This window comes from Ochlerotatus camptorhynchus, unplaced genomic scaffold (genome assembly GCF_037179485.1).
Source record: "Ochlerotatus camptorhynchus isolate MF236.1 unplaced genomic scaffold, CSIRO-AGI_Acam_v1.1 ptg000292l, whole genome shotgun sequence".
Lineage (NCBI taxonomy): Eukaryota > Metazoa > Arthropoda > Insecta > Diptera > Culicidae > Ochlerotatus > Ochlerotatus camptorhynchus.
The window spans coordinates 939992-958925 of record NW_027040781.1 but is presented as its reverse complement, the minus strand read 5'-3'; the positions used below and the strand labels follow the sequence as shown (position 1 = coordinate 958925).

The 18934-nt window shown below is 39.8% G+C and overlaps 1 pseudogene; it reads right to left on the bottom strand.

Moving 5' to 3' along the window:
- Positions 1 to 12942, bottom strand: part of LOC135706852 (uncharacterized) — a 48904-nt pseudogene extending 35962 nt beyond the window's left edge.
- Between the last annotated feature and the right edge of the window lie 5992 nt (positions 12943 to 18934).

Sequence of the window (18934 nt, the reverse complement as noted above, 5' to 3'; positions counted from 1 at the left end):
CAACTATTGTGTTGCTCCTCTCGTCATGACCAACGTGTTTCAACTTGTATTCAATTTTCATACTGCCGTACTCTAATGGAATTATCCACCTACCCTCTTCAAAAGATCATTCTGTAGCTAATAAATTATCACACTAAAGCTTCGTATTAGATAGCATTTCCAACCAACTTTGAAAAACAGCAACTTTATTCATGTGAATATTGATAATAGAATCGATGTATTGATACATTTTTTAAATATCTTGAATATGCAATTTATTGCAAGACCTAAATAAAAATTATTTAAAAAAAAAAAATAGTTGTAGGACTTTGTGTCAGACGACATTTCGATTAGAAGTGACGTTTTTGTGTTACAATTTATTGAAAATGTCCAAAACGCCATTTTGAAAAAAAGATTACAAAATACAACATTTTGATTATATGTGAATGATTGCCAATAACATACAATTATGCAAAGAATCATAAAAACCGGAGAATGTCAAATGAGTCAAACATTATTATTTTTTGAGTTATTTGGCCTGGAACTGCTCAATTTTGAGGTGCTCAAGCTTTTCAACATGTCAAAAGTTAGCATTTTTCATAAGTTTAAAAAAAATCATTAATTATTAAATCTGCATTTTTTTTGTTATTTAAGTATTTAGCATTTTTTTTTAAAAATTTTACTAAAAGTTACAAACAAAAAAGTTACCGTGCATATTTTCAAAGAAATTATTTCGTTTCCCCAAAAACTTTGTGTCAAACGTCATTTCGATCGTGTTACAATTTTCGCTGCAAAATCTCGAATACACCATTTCGAAAAAAATGGCAAGCATCAAAATGGCCATTTTTAACACAAACGTAAATGATTGCCGATAGCAATCAACTACGCAAAGTTTCAAGCGAATCGGAGATGTACGAGTCGGATCGATTCATCATTTGGCACTGCTGGACGATAAAATTATACATGAGAACATATCTACTATGAGGGAATTTTATTTTCTATCGTTTTAAACGGAGCATCCAGTGAAATTGATAGAGATGATTTTACAACAAGCAGCCGACATGCTTGTTGACAGGGCTCCACCCACGCTGTGTTTTCGGGGGAGTTGTAAAATGTTAATGATGATGATTTTCATTCGCATTTCTAGACAAAGGAAAGCCGTACGTTGTATGTTGCTGTATAATATGGTGAGAACCTGTAGGGAAATCTGTAATTCCTTTCGTGCCTCCCGGCAAGAATTGACAGCGTGGATTCTCCGGTTGAGAACAAGGATGTGTTAAACTTGTAATACACGGTTTGGTTTATGGGTATTTTTCTTGCAGATTATCAAGATTGATGATGAGATAGATATATATGTGATCAGTGTTGGGAAAATATCAAAAAATCAAATCTCATCAACGCCCAAGATCACGCTTGATTTTCGTAGACAAAAATCAACAAGCAAACAACTGTGGTTGATTTTGCAAGCTGTGACATCGCAGCTCGGAATATCAAGCTAAAAAAAACACCAACTGCAAATCTCACCAAACTATGGTGAGATTGAGTTTAATGAATTTTTGCTTTACACCCGAATGCAACCGAAACTTCCATAACGGCTTGCAGCAGTCCTTTAGCGTCTGCCATCGGTGAAGATTAAAAAGAGATAGCAAACTATGCTTTCCCTTTCTAAAAAAACGATGTACAATGGAATCAGTTTTGCGTCGAGTCAACGCTCAGCTTGATTTTTGCACATTGTGAAAAGTCTCGCAATATCAAAGGAGCTTGTAAAATCAATATCAAGCATGATATTTTGTTCCAATAGCACGCGTGATATTGCGAGCGCATGAGAGCTGCAAAATATCAATTGATTTCTGATTTTCCCAACACTGTATGTGATAGCGCTTTTAATTATCTATGGTCGATTTGGACACAGTTCAGGTAATTGTCCAAAGCTTTGAATAGTTTCGAGGAAGTCGCTGGAGAAGAATCTTCAATCCAACATGCAAACTGGATCCTGGGAGTCTCTCTTATCCAGAGTTACATTTTCCTCGTGTGTTCAAAAATGTGCTGCCGAGACTCTCAACAAACCGTCTCCCGTCGCAACGAAAACAACATGTGACGAGCGGGAATAAGATACGAGCGAGAAACAAATGCGACACCCAAAAATCCTGGCGTGCGCAACGCTCGCGCTGATCTCATGTGCCTTATCTCATGTGCTACGATTAATGCTAGAACTGCAGAGCTCGAAGTTCTGGAAGGTGTAGGTAAGCGAAATACAGGCTGTTGAAACTTGGTTGCTTTGACCGACATTTCATTTGCGTTTGCACAAACCATTCCTATTTTAGAGGAAAGGTAGCATATATTTGCAGTGCTTAAATTCTTGAAATCCTCTAATAGCAAAAGCCATTAATTTGTCCGTCAATTAGAATATTCTTTGTTTATTTTTTTTCCAGTTCAACACTTAACTGCACTTGCATGAATAACATCAAAATCCCAAGCAACACCATTTGTTTCTCAGCGAGTAACAACAACCTTAGTGTGACTAAATGAAGGTCTAAATTATGGACAACGCATCGCATATAAAACTTGATTGTACCTTAAAAAGCGCAGAAGGTGGAGTCTCTTTGCAACTTATGTTTGTTGCAAAAGATGTTGCAAATAAGTTTCATGTTACATAATATTTTAATGACACAAGTTGCAAATGCGGTTTTGACTGACTTAACTGTAATGTTTAACTGACATCGTTAAAACAGTACAGTGATGTTTTCGAATACATATGAAAGACATTTTAGTAAACCATATATATGTATTGGAAATTTTGGTGTGGTTATGCGCAAAAAAAAAATACTGATGCTTTTATTTGGACTGAAAAATCGTAGATGACAATCGTAGAAAAAAGTAATTAGAATAAACATATGAACTTAACGACTTCTAAGAATTGATGTCTATTCCCTTTTTTTTAACCGCTTCAAGTTTTATGGTGAAACGAAATACTTCGAATAAATTTACGCGCCTTCTGAAAATTAACAAATTGATGTCACAAATCTGTAGTGTTAAAATAAAAAAAGTAATTTTCGCAAAATCAATTTAATTCATACTATTAAAAAAAAATACAGCTGTAATAAGTATTTCATATATTTATGTTAATATAGTGTGAAACATGAATAAATTGAAAAATAAATTCATTATATTTATTTCCGGCGGATTGCATATGGCTGTCAGTCTTACCAACAGCATACTGATTATGTACATTGCGGGTCAAAATTTTCAGTACAATAATATTTCTCTCTAGATGTGGGTGTGTTTGTGTCTGTGATTAATTTTTGGTTTCATTCGATTCCTATCGGTTAGACTTTAGCATGAAGATGCGTTCTTAAAACTCAAAATTATGGTCAAAACAAATTTAATCATCAATGGGATGGTCAGTGCTCACTCTACATAATATGCCCAGGTGCTTTTTCGGCGCTCTAATGTGAGGTTCTCACTGTTGTGAAACGATCACCGAAAAGATCTTCTGACAGGCTGGTAGAAACCGCATCGTCCTTATATCAGTGGGTGCCCAAAAAACACCTACCAGCACCCTATTTCATTAATAGTCCAACCCTAAGCCACAAACTTAATTCTCATCAACACATCAAATTTAAAATAAATACTTTCCTAACAATAATTAAGGGCTACAATGCTTGTGTAGCTTTTTTAAACCAATTCAGTTTTTTTTTATTCAGTACCAATATTTCATTTTAATTTTCATTTTGAGCTGATTGAAAGCATATTTAACGCAAAACTGCTGAAAAACCAGGGCGGTGGCATCTTTCTATCTACTAATAACAATAGGGAGGATAACCGCGAACCTACGCTTGGGCCTAGCTTTGATTTATTCGTTTTCACTTTTTTATGCTGCCTACGAAAAGATGTTGGCGTACCAGTCCCTTGTGAAAATCTAATTTGAAGAAGTATTTTATGGACCTAGGGTGGGTGAGCCAGTACTCCTACCCTATACATACGGATTCCGAAGGACTCGTATGACTGCCAGAAATATGAAACAACAATTCAATTCCAAATAAAGATACCAGCTAACTGCTGTGTAGCATCAACGTCCGGTTACTACACAAATGCATGATTTTTGACCCTTTGATCGATCATAATATTACAGGTGCACACACTATTCAATAATTAGTGTAACTTCAAACCTCCAGGATTCAAACTTCTAGTTTATACCGCTCTGGCTAGCTTAACATAGACTAAATTTATCATTTTTTTTTTATCAGACTGAGTGACACCAACTGTGGAAGTGTAAATCTGTCGATTACACAAACCGTAAGATTTCAAGCCATCACTCACTCATCTTGAAAAAATAGCTGGTGCTTATAATGCAAAGCCTTGAATCAAAGCTTCACTTGAACAACATTATACCATAAGCAAATAGAGTCGACTTCTTTGAGTTCAAAACGCTCTCACATAATCATTGTCTAGTGCATAATTCTTAATTGATTTATTATTTCAATGTTTGCAATATTTATGTTCATAAATTTTCCAAACATTAACATTCCTCATCATAGCAACATAAATTTGGCCGGTAGTGTACGTTTCATCCAGATATAATCCAACTCACTGAACTGTTGCAAAAATGTTAAAAAGTACGTTACAACAATGTAGCTATTTTTCAAGACATCATGAAAAGTTAACAACAAGTAATTTCTACGTTACAGATGAGTGGAAATTAAAATTAAATATTCTCATTAAACTGCAACAACACCGCAACGGTTTGTTAACATATCTGCACCATTGGATATTATCGATGATATCCATGTTCCAGTTATGTTGAAAATAAGTAGCAAATGCGTAGTTTGAACAATCATAGCATTAGTTGAGTATGTGCGTGCTTTAAACGTCACTTGTCAGTAGTAATGTGGCATCGAGTTGTAGCGGCATCGTTTTGGCATTAGGAGCCAATAGTTCTGGTGTCAGCTCGAAAACGGCATCAAAATTTACAACAGCTCCAGCAACAATCGATCCAACCGTTCTTTTTGGCACTTTGGAACACCCTCTCAACTGATTATGGCCACGCCAGCCGCTGTTGGCGGAAAAATCGTCGGAGCCGCTGTAACATCACCTCCGCCGGTGTTCAACTTTTGCGCTGATTAGGATGCTGCTAGCGGGGGTCCTGCCGCATTTCTGCTGGTGTAAATCTTATAGCTGCAATCGGGGATCTCTTCGGAATGCCCAACGGAGCCACTGGTATTTTGCATAGGAACTGGAGGGGGTGAAACTGTGTCACTCAGATCCGGATTGAAAAGATTCTTTATTATTGGGCCTCAAATAAATTTCGACTTTGCTTCTGTGGTTATCGTTTTTGTCTAAGTTCGTATCGTCGTTAGTCACCATCGTCCTCCGTCGTCCGTAATCCTATCGTCCTCGTCGTAGTCTTCCTTACCATGGTTATTTGTTAGATTCATTTACTATGCAGATATTAGCACATGCATTACGATTTCTCCACTTTTGCCAATGTAGTCCAAACGTGTTTTACAACATCACAATTACATGAAATATTTTAAAACTTATAGATTCAAAACGCTTAATTGGAACAAGATTGCAAATAGGTTCATCAACACATCTTGGTTCGCAAACTTTTAAGTAACATCTCTAAACAGTTGCTCAATAGATACAAAAAACATATAATTCACACTGTTTTGCACCAAAGTTTCAAGAAATATAATGTTTTAACGAACTTTTATGCAACAAATACAACGTTAGTTAGATTTGTTGCTCAAGTGTTTCATACAATATCACGTAGCATATAACTTCATGCCAATTTGAGTGTAACATGCTTGCTCCTCCCATTTTATGCATAATTTGAGAAGTCATCCAAGCAGTATATTGAAACAGTTGAGTTCCATTATTGAAACCTAAAGTAAATCAAGCAACAAACTTGAAACAGTTTGATATCACGATGTATTTCTTGTACCATTTAAGGGATATATGGGCAACGTGAATAAAAAAATAAAAAATTGTAGATGTTTTCTGTGTTGCTTGGGAATATAGAATGGACAAAAATTCTTCAAAAAGTGTATCGGTATTGTTTAGTACGGGGATTTGACCGTTGCAAGACGTTCACACATTTTCAACGTAATTTAACCATTCATCGGCAACACAACTGGTATACATTGTTAGATTGGATGTTACGTATTTTGAATAGATTATATCGGAATGCTACGAATGCAGCAATGTTATGATAATTCAATGGGTGGAAGAATTTTTTGCAGAACATTTTTTTCTTGGCGTATTACTTACTTTAAAAATGTTCAGATTTTTTTTAATGTGCCTTATGTGATCGAGCATTCAGATAAATTCTATAACACCAGCGGTGACTCACTAGGTGATGGCGCGGTTTATGCTAAATAGCTGCAGCAAAATAGTGACATGAGCGGGCATCGTTGGCTTTAACTCAGATGAGCGTGTAGACCAGTGCACTGATATATTTACCAATCCAATTATGTATATCACCAAGTCTACCGACCTTTTGTTCCGTTCCTTCAAATCGCTTTCTGGTTGGCACGGTACGATCTAGGTGGCTTCTGCTGACCATTGCTCTGCGGGTTTCGATGGCATCGTTTTCGCGTCGATGTCCGTAATCGCTAAGAAGAAATAACATTTTCGGTTGGATAATGGGCGACCTTGCCTTTGTATACCAACAGTGTCAGAAGGAAGCGCCTGAATATCGGCACCAATTCCACAAAGTGACCACCAAGCGCCACCATCTCGCTACAACAAACCAGAAAGTGGTACAGCCATTGCTACAACCTGCAACAGATCAACCAATAAAATCACCATGTTGCACCATGTTGCCAGAGTGTATGGTTTAAATTTGGAAAATACCGTGTTGAAAGTTGATCTATCCATTTGAAAAATTATGATATTCAAAAACTTAAGCACATTCTTAAGCCATCCTTTTTTTCAGCAACTCGCTAATTCAGATCAGAAGAACATCAGCAAATGCTGATCTTTTAAAACTTCCTGGATGTCTAGGGAGCATATCTAAAAGAATATCCTGTTACTTATGCAACGTTTCCTGAATATCTACAAAATTTCCTTAAGTTTTAGAAAATTTACTCAAATTTCAAAGTACCTTGAAATTAAACGATGGTTCAAAATTTTCATCTTCAGGAAGTTCATTGAGATTTTTAAGATCTCTGACAAACTGCTATGAAGTTCCCTAAACTGAAACGAAGATCCCTGAAGTCTTCTATCTTTACGAAATTCCCTGAACTTTTTCAAAATGCCTTGTACTTCTATGAAGTTATACGCAGTTCCTCGAATTATTACGCAGTCCACAAAACTTCATCAAAGATTGCTTCACGTCTACGTTTCTCGTTGATTTTCCGCAAAGTTCGACGCACGAAATTTCCTGAATTTGTGCGGAATTCTCTGAACTATTTCAAGTCCATGAGGTTTCATCAAAGCTCTGAAGTTATAAAAAAGGTCCTTGAAGAATAAAGAGGTTGCCTGCCATTAAACAATAAACTTCTACGAAGATACCTCAACTTGTTTAAAGTTCACACTTTTACGAAGTTTTTTGAACATTTCCTTGATCTCAGAACTTCTAATAATTTCACTATATTTAGCTCATGATTCATCTGACATATGCTGGTCTTAATGCATAAAACAAAATATAATAATAATACCAAAGAAACATTCAAAATCAGGACAGTGTTCTAGTGAAAACAGTTAACGGAACATTAGAGTCAAACAAAGCATAAGTGTTACTAATCACATTAGCGACAGTATGAATAGCCTCATTCAGCCCATACTGTCCATTACGAGCTGCGAGGTGTATGAAGTGTCGTTGTCTTATAACTTTTTCAGGTACGTAGAAGAAGAGTTACCGAAGCAGTTCGATGAAACTCTACGAAGTTCACTGAAGTTCGGTGAATGCATGCACGCAGGACATTGGTACGCTGCCGATCTCCCTGGAGCTCGCCGAGCTTAGCTCATGAGACACAGCACATGTGACACGAATGAGGCACGTAGGAACAAAAAACAAACGCGAAATAATTCGTCTCGAAATGTACCAGGCACCTACGATCTTATAGAAAGCGTGTCTCTATCACGCGGGATGGATGCACGTGTACATTAACTCTGCTCTTATCTCAGTCGGTTAACCGGAACCCGATCCAGTCTAGGACTTTTTCTGGTTGAAAAATTTGTCGACTACCCTGGGTATAGAGTATGCTTGCCACACAATAATACTAAAGCAAAAATAGTACATACTTAGAAAGCTAACAATTTACAACTGTGGATGTGCTCAACGAACACTTAGTTGAAAGCTGGCGTAAAGTCCCAGTAGGGACGCAATGAAGCAAAAAAAAAAAAAGAAGACATTGTATCCACGATTTTTACAACGTTATATAATTTTGAAAGGTTTTCTAGAAATTATGAAATATTCTAACGAAACCTGAGCATGGTGTACATCGACCACAAGAAGGCGCACGACTCAGTACCGCATTCGTACCTTCTCAAGGTACTGCAGTTGTACAAGGTGGACGATGGAGTCATCAGGCTTATGCAGCACGCAATGGGAATGTGAAGAAGGAGCTGCAGGAAAAGTTCTTGTATTGAATCAATCGTGTTCTAAGGTCGTTCCTGTCGACCGGCAACAAGATAAAGGCGATAAACACGTTTGCCGTGCCCCTGGTTGACCTACAGCTTTGGGGTGATCAAGTGGACCAAAACAGACTTGGAGACTATCGCCTACGACTACGAGTGGCGTTCACTAAGCATCGCATGCATCACCCAAAGTCGGCCGTCGAGAGAGTCACCTTGCCACGTAATAAAGGAAGAAGAGGCATCACTGATCTCCAAGCGCTATGTGTTTCCCAGATTCAGCAGTTGCGAAGCTACTTCGTAGAAAGCCAGAACCGTCACGAAGTCTACCGTACTGTTTGTGAGTGCATCTGGCGCAGGAAGACTACCAGTTGAATTGCGACCTTAAAACTGTCGAAGATAAAGTCGCATCGTGGAACGTTCGCTGCATATATGTCCACGATATTATCCGCGGCCACAGAAGTTACTTTGACAGTAGAGACGAAACCAAGTCATCAGGAAGAACGACAGAACAAAAGAAAATAATTTCTGTAATCCACATTCAGCGGACAACTCCAGTCACGCCAGGTGTGTCAAGATCCCTTGCACAAAGTGAAGGACTGTGCTACATTTCAGAAGCTGGACGTCGATAACCGATGGAAATTGGTGCAGAAGCTATCACTTTGTCGCATATGCTTATTTTCCCATGGCAGGCGCCCATGCAAGTCGAAGGGACGTTGTGAAATAGAAGGTTGTGAGTATAGGCATCATCCATTGCTGCATTCCGGTACGAAGAAGAACAATCCATCGACATCGAGCAACAGTGCAGTACATTCCAGTGACACTCTATGGACGGGAACGATCGATCACGACGTTTGCGTTTCTAGATGACGGATCATCGATAACGTTGATTGAGGATACGCTAGCTGAATACCTAGGTGTCGATGGCAAAACCGACAACCTGTGTTTGGCCTTGACGGCTAACATTACTCGTTCTGTAGAGCATTCCATGCGGGTGAAGTCGGACATCTCGAGTGTCACAGAGCGAAAAAAGTTCACACTTGCTGAAGCTCGAACGGTTAGGAGCTTGGGATTACCGAAGCATACTTTATGTTATAAGGACCTGGTGAAACTTTATCCATACTAAGCTGGATTACTGATCCAGGATTACAAGGATGCTGTTCCAAAGATTTTAATTGGTAACGATAATGCTCATTTAAGTGTCATCTTGAAGAGGTGTGAAAGGAAACTGGATGAGCCCTTCTTCTTCTTCTTCTTCGTATTTCAAGCTTATTGCATATCGCATATTAGCTTATTGCGTGCTCTCAACTTAGTGTTCTAGATGCACTTCCACAGTTAATAGTTAAGAGCTTTCGATGCCTGTACCATTTTTGCATTGGTATAATTGTGTGGCAAGTCCAATCATACTTCTATGCCCAGAGAAGTCGAGAAATTTTCCAACCCGAAAAATTCCTAGACCGGACCGGGAATTGAACCCAGCCACCTCCAGCATGGTCTTGCTTTGTAGCTGCGCCTTTACCGACTGAGCTAAGGTAGGCCCCAATGGATGAGCCCGTCGCTACCAAAACGCGACTGGGATGGTCGATCCATAGTCCAACAGCGATGATGGAGAAGGAACGATACTTCAGCCTGCACAGGTGCCATTGTGCAAGTGAGGACGAAGACTTGCACGAGGTAGTGAAGCAGTACTTTTCGCTGGAAAATATGGGGGTATCCATAGAACGAAACCTCGAGTCCGTTCGACACTTTCTTCATATCAAACATACCATCGATTCAGATGAAAAATAGTATTGAGAATGTCTCCATCTTGAATTTCGGTCCGACATCATGGATTTCAAAATGGCGGTGGGCCTGGATTTTTTTACTTATGGTCACCTTTCCCATATCAAAAATACGCATTTTGCATGGTTTCAGTTGAAAATCGGTTTAGTAAAGATCGGCATCTTGAATTTCAGTTCACCATCTTAGATTTAAAAATGGCGGAGAACCTCCATTTTTTACCTTTAGACATCTTCTCCGGACTCAAAATACCCATATTGCATGGATTCCGATGGTAAATAGTTATGAATTTTTGGTATGGGAAAGATGTCTTGAGATAACCAAACCCAAACCGGGGTGTCGTGCAAACGATACACGGTTTGGTTTTCGAGTTTCGATCGAAACACAACCAGCAGCAAGTCCAAACACGGTGTTCAGCAGTTGAGATTTGGTAAACCACACCGGTACGCAACCGGTTTTTTCCAAGTCTGGTTATGTCTACGACAGACAGAGGTCTTGAAAAAAGAATCATAGTCCCAGAGTGTTGGAAATTGTTCCAGAGATACATATGTTCTATCTTTAATTCGTCAACATTTGGTCAAGCAACCCATTCGGCCTAATGGAATTTTACTTAATGGTCCTACATCCTTTGGATAAAAAATCCATTAATTGATAACCATTCGTCTAAGCCCTTCAATCAACTTTAATTTAGCACTACTAAAGGGTGATACGGTCAAAATTTGGTCAAGGGAAAACGCGTGTAAATCGGTGAAATCGTTTATTTAAAAAATCAAATTAAATTTCTTTTTCAAGTTCAATTAGTATAAAATTCAGGAAAAATATTCAGTTAGGCTTCCGCTTTTCCAAATCCGAATTGCCAGGCCTTACGCTTGACCCCTGCCATCAGATTTTGTACAGCCATCTTGTCCACCTTCTTCGCCGCAGAAAGCCAGTTTGCCTTGAACTGCTGCTCGCCCTTAGCAGTTTTTTGGTCTTCTTTAGGTTCCGCTTGACAATAGCCCAGTATTTCTCAATTGGGCGGAGCTCTGGCGTGTTGGGAGGGTTCTTGTCCTTGGGAACCACCTGCACGTTGTTGGCGGCGTACCACTCCATGGCCTTTTTACCGTAATGGCAAGATGCCAAATCCGGCCAAAACAGCACGGAACAACCGTGTTTCTTCAGGAAAGGGAGCAGACGTTTATTCAAACACTCTTTCACGTAAATTTCTTGGTTGACAGTCCCGGAAGCTATGAAAATGCTGCTTTTCAAGCCACAGGTACAGATGGCTTGCCAAACCAGATATTTCTTTGCGAACTTTGACAGTTTCATGTGCTTGAAAACATCTGCTACCTTTCCCCTTCCTTTTGCCGTATAAAACTCCTGTCCCGGAAGCTGCTTGTAGTCGGCTTTGACGTAGGTTTCGTTGTCCATTACCACGCAGTCAAACTTCGTCAGCATCGTCGTGTACAGCCTCCGGGATCGCGCTTTGGCCGTCGTATTTTGTTTATCATCGCGATTTGGAGTCACTACCTTCTTGTAAGTCGATAGTCCGGCTCGTTTTTTGGCTCGATGCACGGTTGTAGACGATACACCCAGCTTATTTGCGGCATCTCGGAGAGAAAGGTTAGGGTTTCGCTTGAAACTACCGGCAACTCTCTTTGTCGTCTCAGCGGCTTCCGGTTTTCGATTTCCCCCCGACCCAGACTTCCTGGCTGTCGACAAACGTTCCCCAAACACTTTAATTACATTTGTAACGGTTGATTTGGCAACTTTTAGCAATTTTGCCAACTTTGCGTGCGAGTAGCTCGGATTTTCGCGATGCGCGAGCAAAATTTTGATACGCTGCTCTTCTTGCTTGGACGGCATTTTGACAACTGAAGAGTGAATTCCAAAATCAAAATAGGAGCAACATTCTACACACACACACCTTCAAAATGAGGGGTGTTCAGGTTTTTTAAATGCAAAATTGAAAGAAATACGTCAAGTTGATATTGACCAAATTTTGACCAAATCACCCTTTAGTACTTACAAGCCGGTAATCAGCATTATTCAGTGCTTAAAAGCATTGGAAATATGAAGCTCTTAATCGGTATTCTATCGGTAAATACACGGCCGATGAGATCGCCTCATTATTGAGTGTTTTTTCACTCAAAATCTCGAAAACGTGGGTTTTTCTTATTCTAAATTTTACTTAGTCTAGGAGTATACTAATCGACTGAGTAAATCCAGACAAGTGCTAGAGTCTAACAGACCTCCACTGAGCGTCCGTAAATACTGGATTTGCCTTGTTATTCGCCAACACTCAAAACCGAAAGTTCCACACTCAACCGGAGCAACTTATTAGCTACAAATTCGGCTAATCCGCCGGATCTACAACCAATTAGCACGGTGTCACATTCAGCACGGTCCAAATGAGCAGCTCTACTGTTGGGCTCTGCACCAAGGGGCAGGACCCTCTGCATCCAAAATTGCATCCCCAATCCAAATGGCACCATTGGCGAGTGCCAAACAGCAAACGGTTGTCAACGGTGCACAGAAGCACCATCACCCACCACCACCACCACCACCACCACCACCACCACCACCACCACCACCACCGGAGACAAACCACTTGACTGCCTGCATATTTCAAATTCTCGAGTTCAAATATGCAAAGACCGGGGGGTCGGGATTCACATTTCATTGGTCACCGACCGTTCGACCGGCCGTGCGTTCGTCGTGGAGGGATACAGGTGAACTATGCGAGACACCCACACGGTGCTCCTGCGGAAGACGACGATTCACAACACAAAGTGCATATTTCGTCGTTGCATCTCTTCTGCGCTGTATGCCCGAATGTGCGGGATCCGGTTTCTGGCAGCAGCGGTGGCAGTGGTGGTACATTTTTGTGATACGACCACACCTCTTGGTGCATAGAAACGGCTTATAAACCTGTTGGGACTCGACGCAATCGACCCATCCGAAATCCACCCGGGGGTGACGACGGCGACGACGGGCCACCAGACACATATTTTCCGAGACGAGCATCTTCCGTCCAGAGGGTACTGCTGCTGCTGCTGCATTCGAACGAGTTGAATCCTCCGTCACCATGGTTGTTGCTCTAATGCAGCACACGGTTCGCAGCAAACCCGTTGGTCTTTCCCCCCGGTGGATGACGGGGGTGGCTTGGTGGATCGTGTCAGGTTTTTGCGGTAGCGGTGACACATTCCCGGTTTGGACGGGTTGAAGAGCCATACACACGATAATCGCACACACATACACGCATCAATTTTTACTCGCCTTCTATCCTCGCTTTGTTAGTTTGTATCGACTATTGGCCGAGGACACCAGGACGAGGAGGATGACCAGTGCACGATACTGTTCAGAGATGCATGTTGTTGCTTTTCAGAATCGTCGACTGGTGGTGCCGATGGCGCATTGGTCAGAGAAATCGGATTAGTTTCTCGGACTCGTATCGAACGGGATGTCCACACGGGAGACGGCACACGATTGTTTGGCTATCGATTTTGAGTTTGTTTTCAATTTCCAGGAAATTGACAACGTTGATGCGAAAGAGTGTTTGTCTTTCGTTGTTCTCCAACTTGCAAATGCCAATTACAGCTAGAATACTATTTTTCCTAAGTATGAAATGAAACCTGTAAATTTTGCTTTCAGAGGGTCACAATTATCGCTTTTAGCTGTAACGACCAATCGCGATGAGCGGTCAATCAGCAAATCTCTAATTATGACCCTCTGAGAGCAGGTCACATAATACCTCATAGTTTCATAATTCCGAATAATAACATTTTAGCTGTAATGAGCTATCCAAGTAACAATCTTGGTTTCATGAGGGTTCTGTAGACCATGATAAAGACTTGTAGAATGCTTTGAATCCTCGATAAAACTTGCAATGTTACTTGGGTATTGCAAGCTTGTGTTGTAAGTGAAGAAATGTTGCTCCACCATTCGTGATGTAAACAAACGTTTGAATTTTTTTTAAGGAAAATATAATTTGACCCTACACACTTATATTGACGAAGGACTACATCTGTGACTTCTATATGGGGGTACACTTTGTGAAAACCGAAAATGGAACATGTAACACAATTATGAAAATTTTTGAACGTTAATAACTCAGCTGCCCCTGGACAAATTTCAATAATTTTATCACCAATCGATCAGCAATATTTCTACGCATCTGTTAAATTTATAACTTTAACATTTCTCAAAATGTCACTATTAAAAATTGCAAGAACTTTGATAATTACAATTATCACCGATTGCCTGCGAAAAGTGATTTCCCTAACACAGACTTCAAAGTTGAATTCCAAACGGTATTTATTCAATCACCGCGTGATGAGTGGTAGTGTTCTCCAGTACACAATGAAAGGCTGCCTGCAAGCAGCCTGCAGCCCACTTGAGCATATGCAGAAAGAGGAAGAACCTGCACCACTATTGATCGGAATCAGTAGCTCTTCGTGAGTCGCTGTGGGCCATCTATGTTAAGCGCGTCATACTAAAGAGTATAAACAGAGAGAACCCCGCTCAAATTCCTATTCCTACACAAAACACAAGCTCCTTCTGTAGTTAACAAATAAGATTTTTTAGATAAGACCACGTAGTCCTACGTCACCATTGCATACAACCCCATAAGGCTGTCCCTTGTAGTTTTTTTTTTGCCGAGATGGGCACCACCGAGCAGCTCGCCATTTTATTTTGCTGGATCTCAGTGAAAAACTTGCCAAGATTCAGTAAAATTTATGTTTGTTAGCTGAGATCTCGGAAAAATTCACTTTTGTTAGATGGATCTAGGCAAGTTTTTCACGGAGAGCCAGCAAAATAAAATGCCGAGCTGTTTGGTGGTGCCCATCTCGACAAAAAAAATCTAACTGTATAGCATGTGAAAAATACTTGTGAAAACATAATCCAAAAATGTAACTTTGGAACTTTGGGGAAGTTTAAGTATCTTAAAAGGTAAATTTCGAGAACTTCTGCGCAGTTTTGAAAAACTTCAGTAAAATATCGATGAAGATCAGAGAACTCCAGGACAGTTCCTTTTAATTCCAGAAAATTGCAGGAGCTTTACAGAAGTTTCAGAAACTTCATGGAAGTTCAGACAGCTTCAGGTATATTTAAACATCTTGAGGAACGACCAGAAAACTTTGGAACACTTCTGAGCACTTCAGAGTAGTTCCGTGAACATCAGATACATGGTGGGATCTTTAGAGATGATCTAAGAACAAAGTAGAAAAACTTCAATGAAGTTTAGATGCTTGGTGAACATCGGGACAGTGCTGGGAGCTTCAGGGCAGTTCCACGATCATAGTAAACAGTAGGGAAGTTTCGCTAACGTCAAAACAAGTTTAGAACATTATGGTAGTTCTATTTATTTCAGGAAAATAATTGGGAAGAATTAAGAAGTTTTGAGTGTTTTATAGAAGATTTTAGATCGTCAAAGAAGATCCGAAATCTTCAGAAACTACTCAAAAATTTCAAGATCGTCTTGAGAGCTTCAGGGAAGTTGAATTACCTTAAAGGGTATGTTTCAATAGCTTCAGTGCAGGTCCATACATTTTAGGCAAATTTCTAGAACTTCAGTGAAGATTAGAGACCTTCCGGGCAGTTTCATTGAATCTGAAAAAAATGCGAGAACTTTACAGAAGTTTCTGGTTAATTCTGAAAACTTCAGTACAGTTGCGTGAATATCAGCATATTTGCGCTAACTATAGTGAAGTGGAATGTTCACTCGACTGTCGACAAGAGCAAGCCAATCTCCATGTGTATCACGCGATCGTCTATTTACTCGGCAGCAGCAGATCCTCCTCATTGTTCTTCATCAGCAGTTCTTTGGGTCGATGCGTTGTCAACTTTGGAAAGCAACCATTTCGTGATGAGTGTGTGAGTGATGACCACGTTTTGCGTCCATTGCTGCAATGGAAGTGCTCTGCCCTCCGTTGGCGATACTGCCATACAATTAAATCACTTCAAGCGGATCCCGTTCTAATGGAGGAGGCTTATTGGATAGCGGAAGATAAAGTGTTTATTGTGTTCAGGCTTGATGGAGCCTCGCTCGCGAGTTTGAAATGAGCCGAGCGTTGCATTTTTCTAAGGAGTAGAATTCCTACTGCCAAATCATTCCACTGAGCTTCAGAGCTTGTGAGCGAAGGGGGATAAAATGAGAGTGAGGTTTGCTGCCATTCATGTTCATGTTTTCTATCACACGCTCTTACTCTCACTCTGGGTGAACTCTGAGCTTTTTTCTTCGAACAAAGAAGTCATCCGGAGTTTCGAAAAGCGCACCTCACGTCAAATCATCCTCTCACTGAAGTTCACTCTCCCTCTCTCGCGATAAGTTTTTGTTTATGTGTTCCATATTCTTGCTGCCACTCACTCGAGGTGAGGGCTGGCTAAACTCACAGGAATATAGTGTTTTAAAAACTCCAGTGAGTTTGAGGAGTTTCAGCAAGCCTGATTGTGTTGTACCTTCCCGAGCAAAGTACAGCATCAAAATGAAAGCAAATTGAAATCAAGTTTTGATATCTACATCAAACTGAAATCATAATTTGTTTGTTTGTTTTCATTTTGCTGTACATTTGCCCTTCAAAAATATGTTGTTATGGGTTTGTTTTCATTGCCTTAGCATAACATCAAATTGAACACTTGTTTTGTTATCAACAGGAAAAATTGATATCAAATTGAGTTTTCAGTTTGCTCTTACTGATAGCAGAAATAATTTTCAATGTGATGTCACAGGAAGATTTTTTTCCTCTCAATTTTGATATTTTAACCGTTAAAACGACCAAATCGACAGCAACCTGAGCAACAGCAAAATCACAACATCAAATTTAAATTTTAATTTGATCTCAAACTTTGCTCGGGTTTTGACTATAATTTTACGATGTTTTGTACAGTGAACAAGAATCCTTGGCTCTGTAAAAATAATCCAATTGAGCCTTATCAAATAAATTATTAAACAATTCAGGGAAGTTCCAAGAACTGTGGGAAAGATAAGATAACTTCAGGGCAAAAATTAAGGAATCAACTTGAAGGACGGCGCAAATGCTTTTAAGTTCGGAGCATTTCTGGGAAGTTTCTTGAACAGACTGCTGGAACATAAGGAAATTTCCCAAAATTTCTCAAAAAGTTTACAGCTCTTCTAGGAACTTCAAGGGGGTTCCATTAGGTTTAGGAAAACTGCAGCATCTTCAAAAAGTTAGCGGCACCGGTGGTGTAGTGCTAAGCGTGATTGCCTCTCACTCCAAAAGGCCTGGGTTCAATCCCAGTTGGCGCTGTCGAGATTTTCTGAGGCATAAAATCTCTGATCACGCCTTCCTTCGGAATAGAAGTATAGCCGTTGGTCCCTGGTTCATGAGTTGATGGGTTAATAGGTTGGGTCCAGGTGAGGAAGCTGCCTCACTTGCTGGAATTCAAAAATTCGCATCCATTTTTTGCCATCAGAAGCAACCCACCCGAACACCACCACGCTTGATGCTTGATGCGAAACGTGAATTTGATGTTCTGAGGTATTTATATCAGATGCTTTATTCGAACTTATATACCGGTTGGTGCGACTGTTGGACAATCTATCGACAGTGAACATCTTCTCGTCCGGCAATGATGTCCGAAATTGACTTCTGAGCGTGGAGTAATCTGAGAATTTCATTCTTGTCATCTGGAGCAACATTTTGTGAAACTAGGTTAAACGGCTAGAACGGTACGATAGTATTAGTGAGAGTCTCATTTCTGACACATCACACTGTTATTTGATGTAAACGTGAATTTTGTTGATGAAGTTCAAGATCTCGAAAGATTTCCAAAGCCTCAATAAGACTTAAGATGTTTTCCAAATGAAAATTATCCGAAAGGTGCTCTACAGAACGCCATGGAAACAAGGTTAAATTTTGGAAAGTGAAAGATTGTAGTAAGAAATTCTCTTCGAAGCCTTGCGCTTGAAAAACAAACTTTAGAGATGTCGTGAGAATTTCAGGAAAATTGTAACAAACTTTAATAAACTTCTAAGAAGACCAGGCAAGCTAGGCTTAGAGTTCTGCAGGGATGCTCAGAGGTTTTAATTTCAGGAATATTCAGAGAATTTTTGGAAAGCCCGGACTTTTCAGAAGTTTAATAGCAAGGGCAAGTTTCGAAAAAAGTCAGGTCAGTTCTAAGAATTTCAGGAAAATTTCCATAACCTTTAATATGTTCCGAGACTTTGAGGAAAGTTCAGTTAAGAAATTTTTCGGTCATTTTAATTTATTTCAGAGCATCAAAGATGTACTTCAGGAGAATTGTGACAACTTCAGTAAAGCTCCGAGAAGATCCTTAGGGCAGTTCAATTAACATTAATCGTGTTTCAGGACTTCCAAAGAAGTTCTGAACAACTCAGGAAATTTCCGAAAATTTTAGCATAGTTCCGATAGTTTTTGGAAAATTGCGGAATTTTCGAGAAAATGTGGGAACATTTTAAGAGCAGTTTGGATATCTTTATGGCAGTTTCGAGAACTTTAGAAAAATTGCGGGAACTTCAGAAAAGATCAGAAAACTTTAATTTCAGACAAACAAAATTCGAGAAAAGCTTTAAAGAAGTTCCGAGGTCTTTAGGGAAGTCCAACGAACACCAAAGAAGTTAAGAGAATGTTAG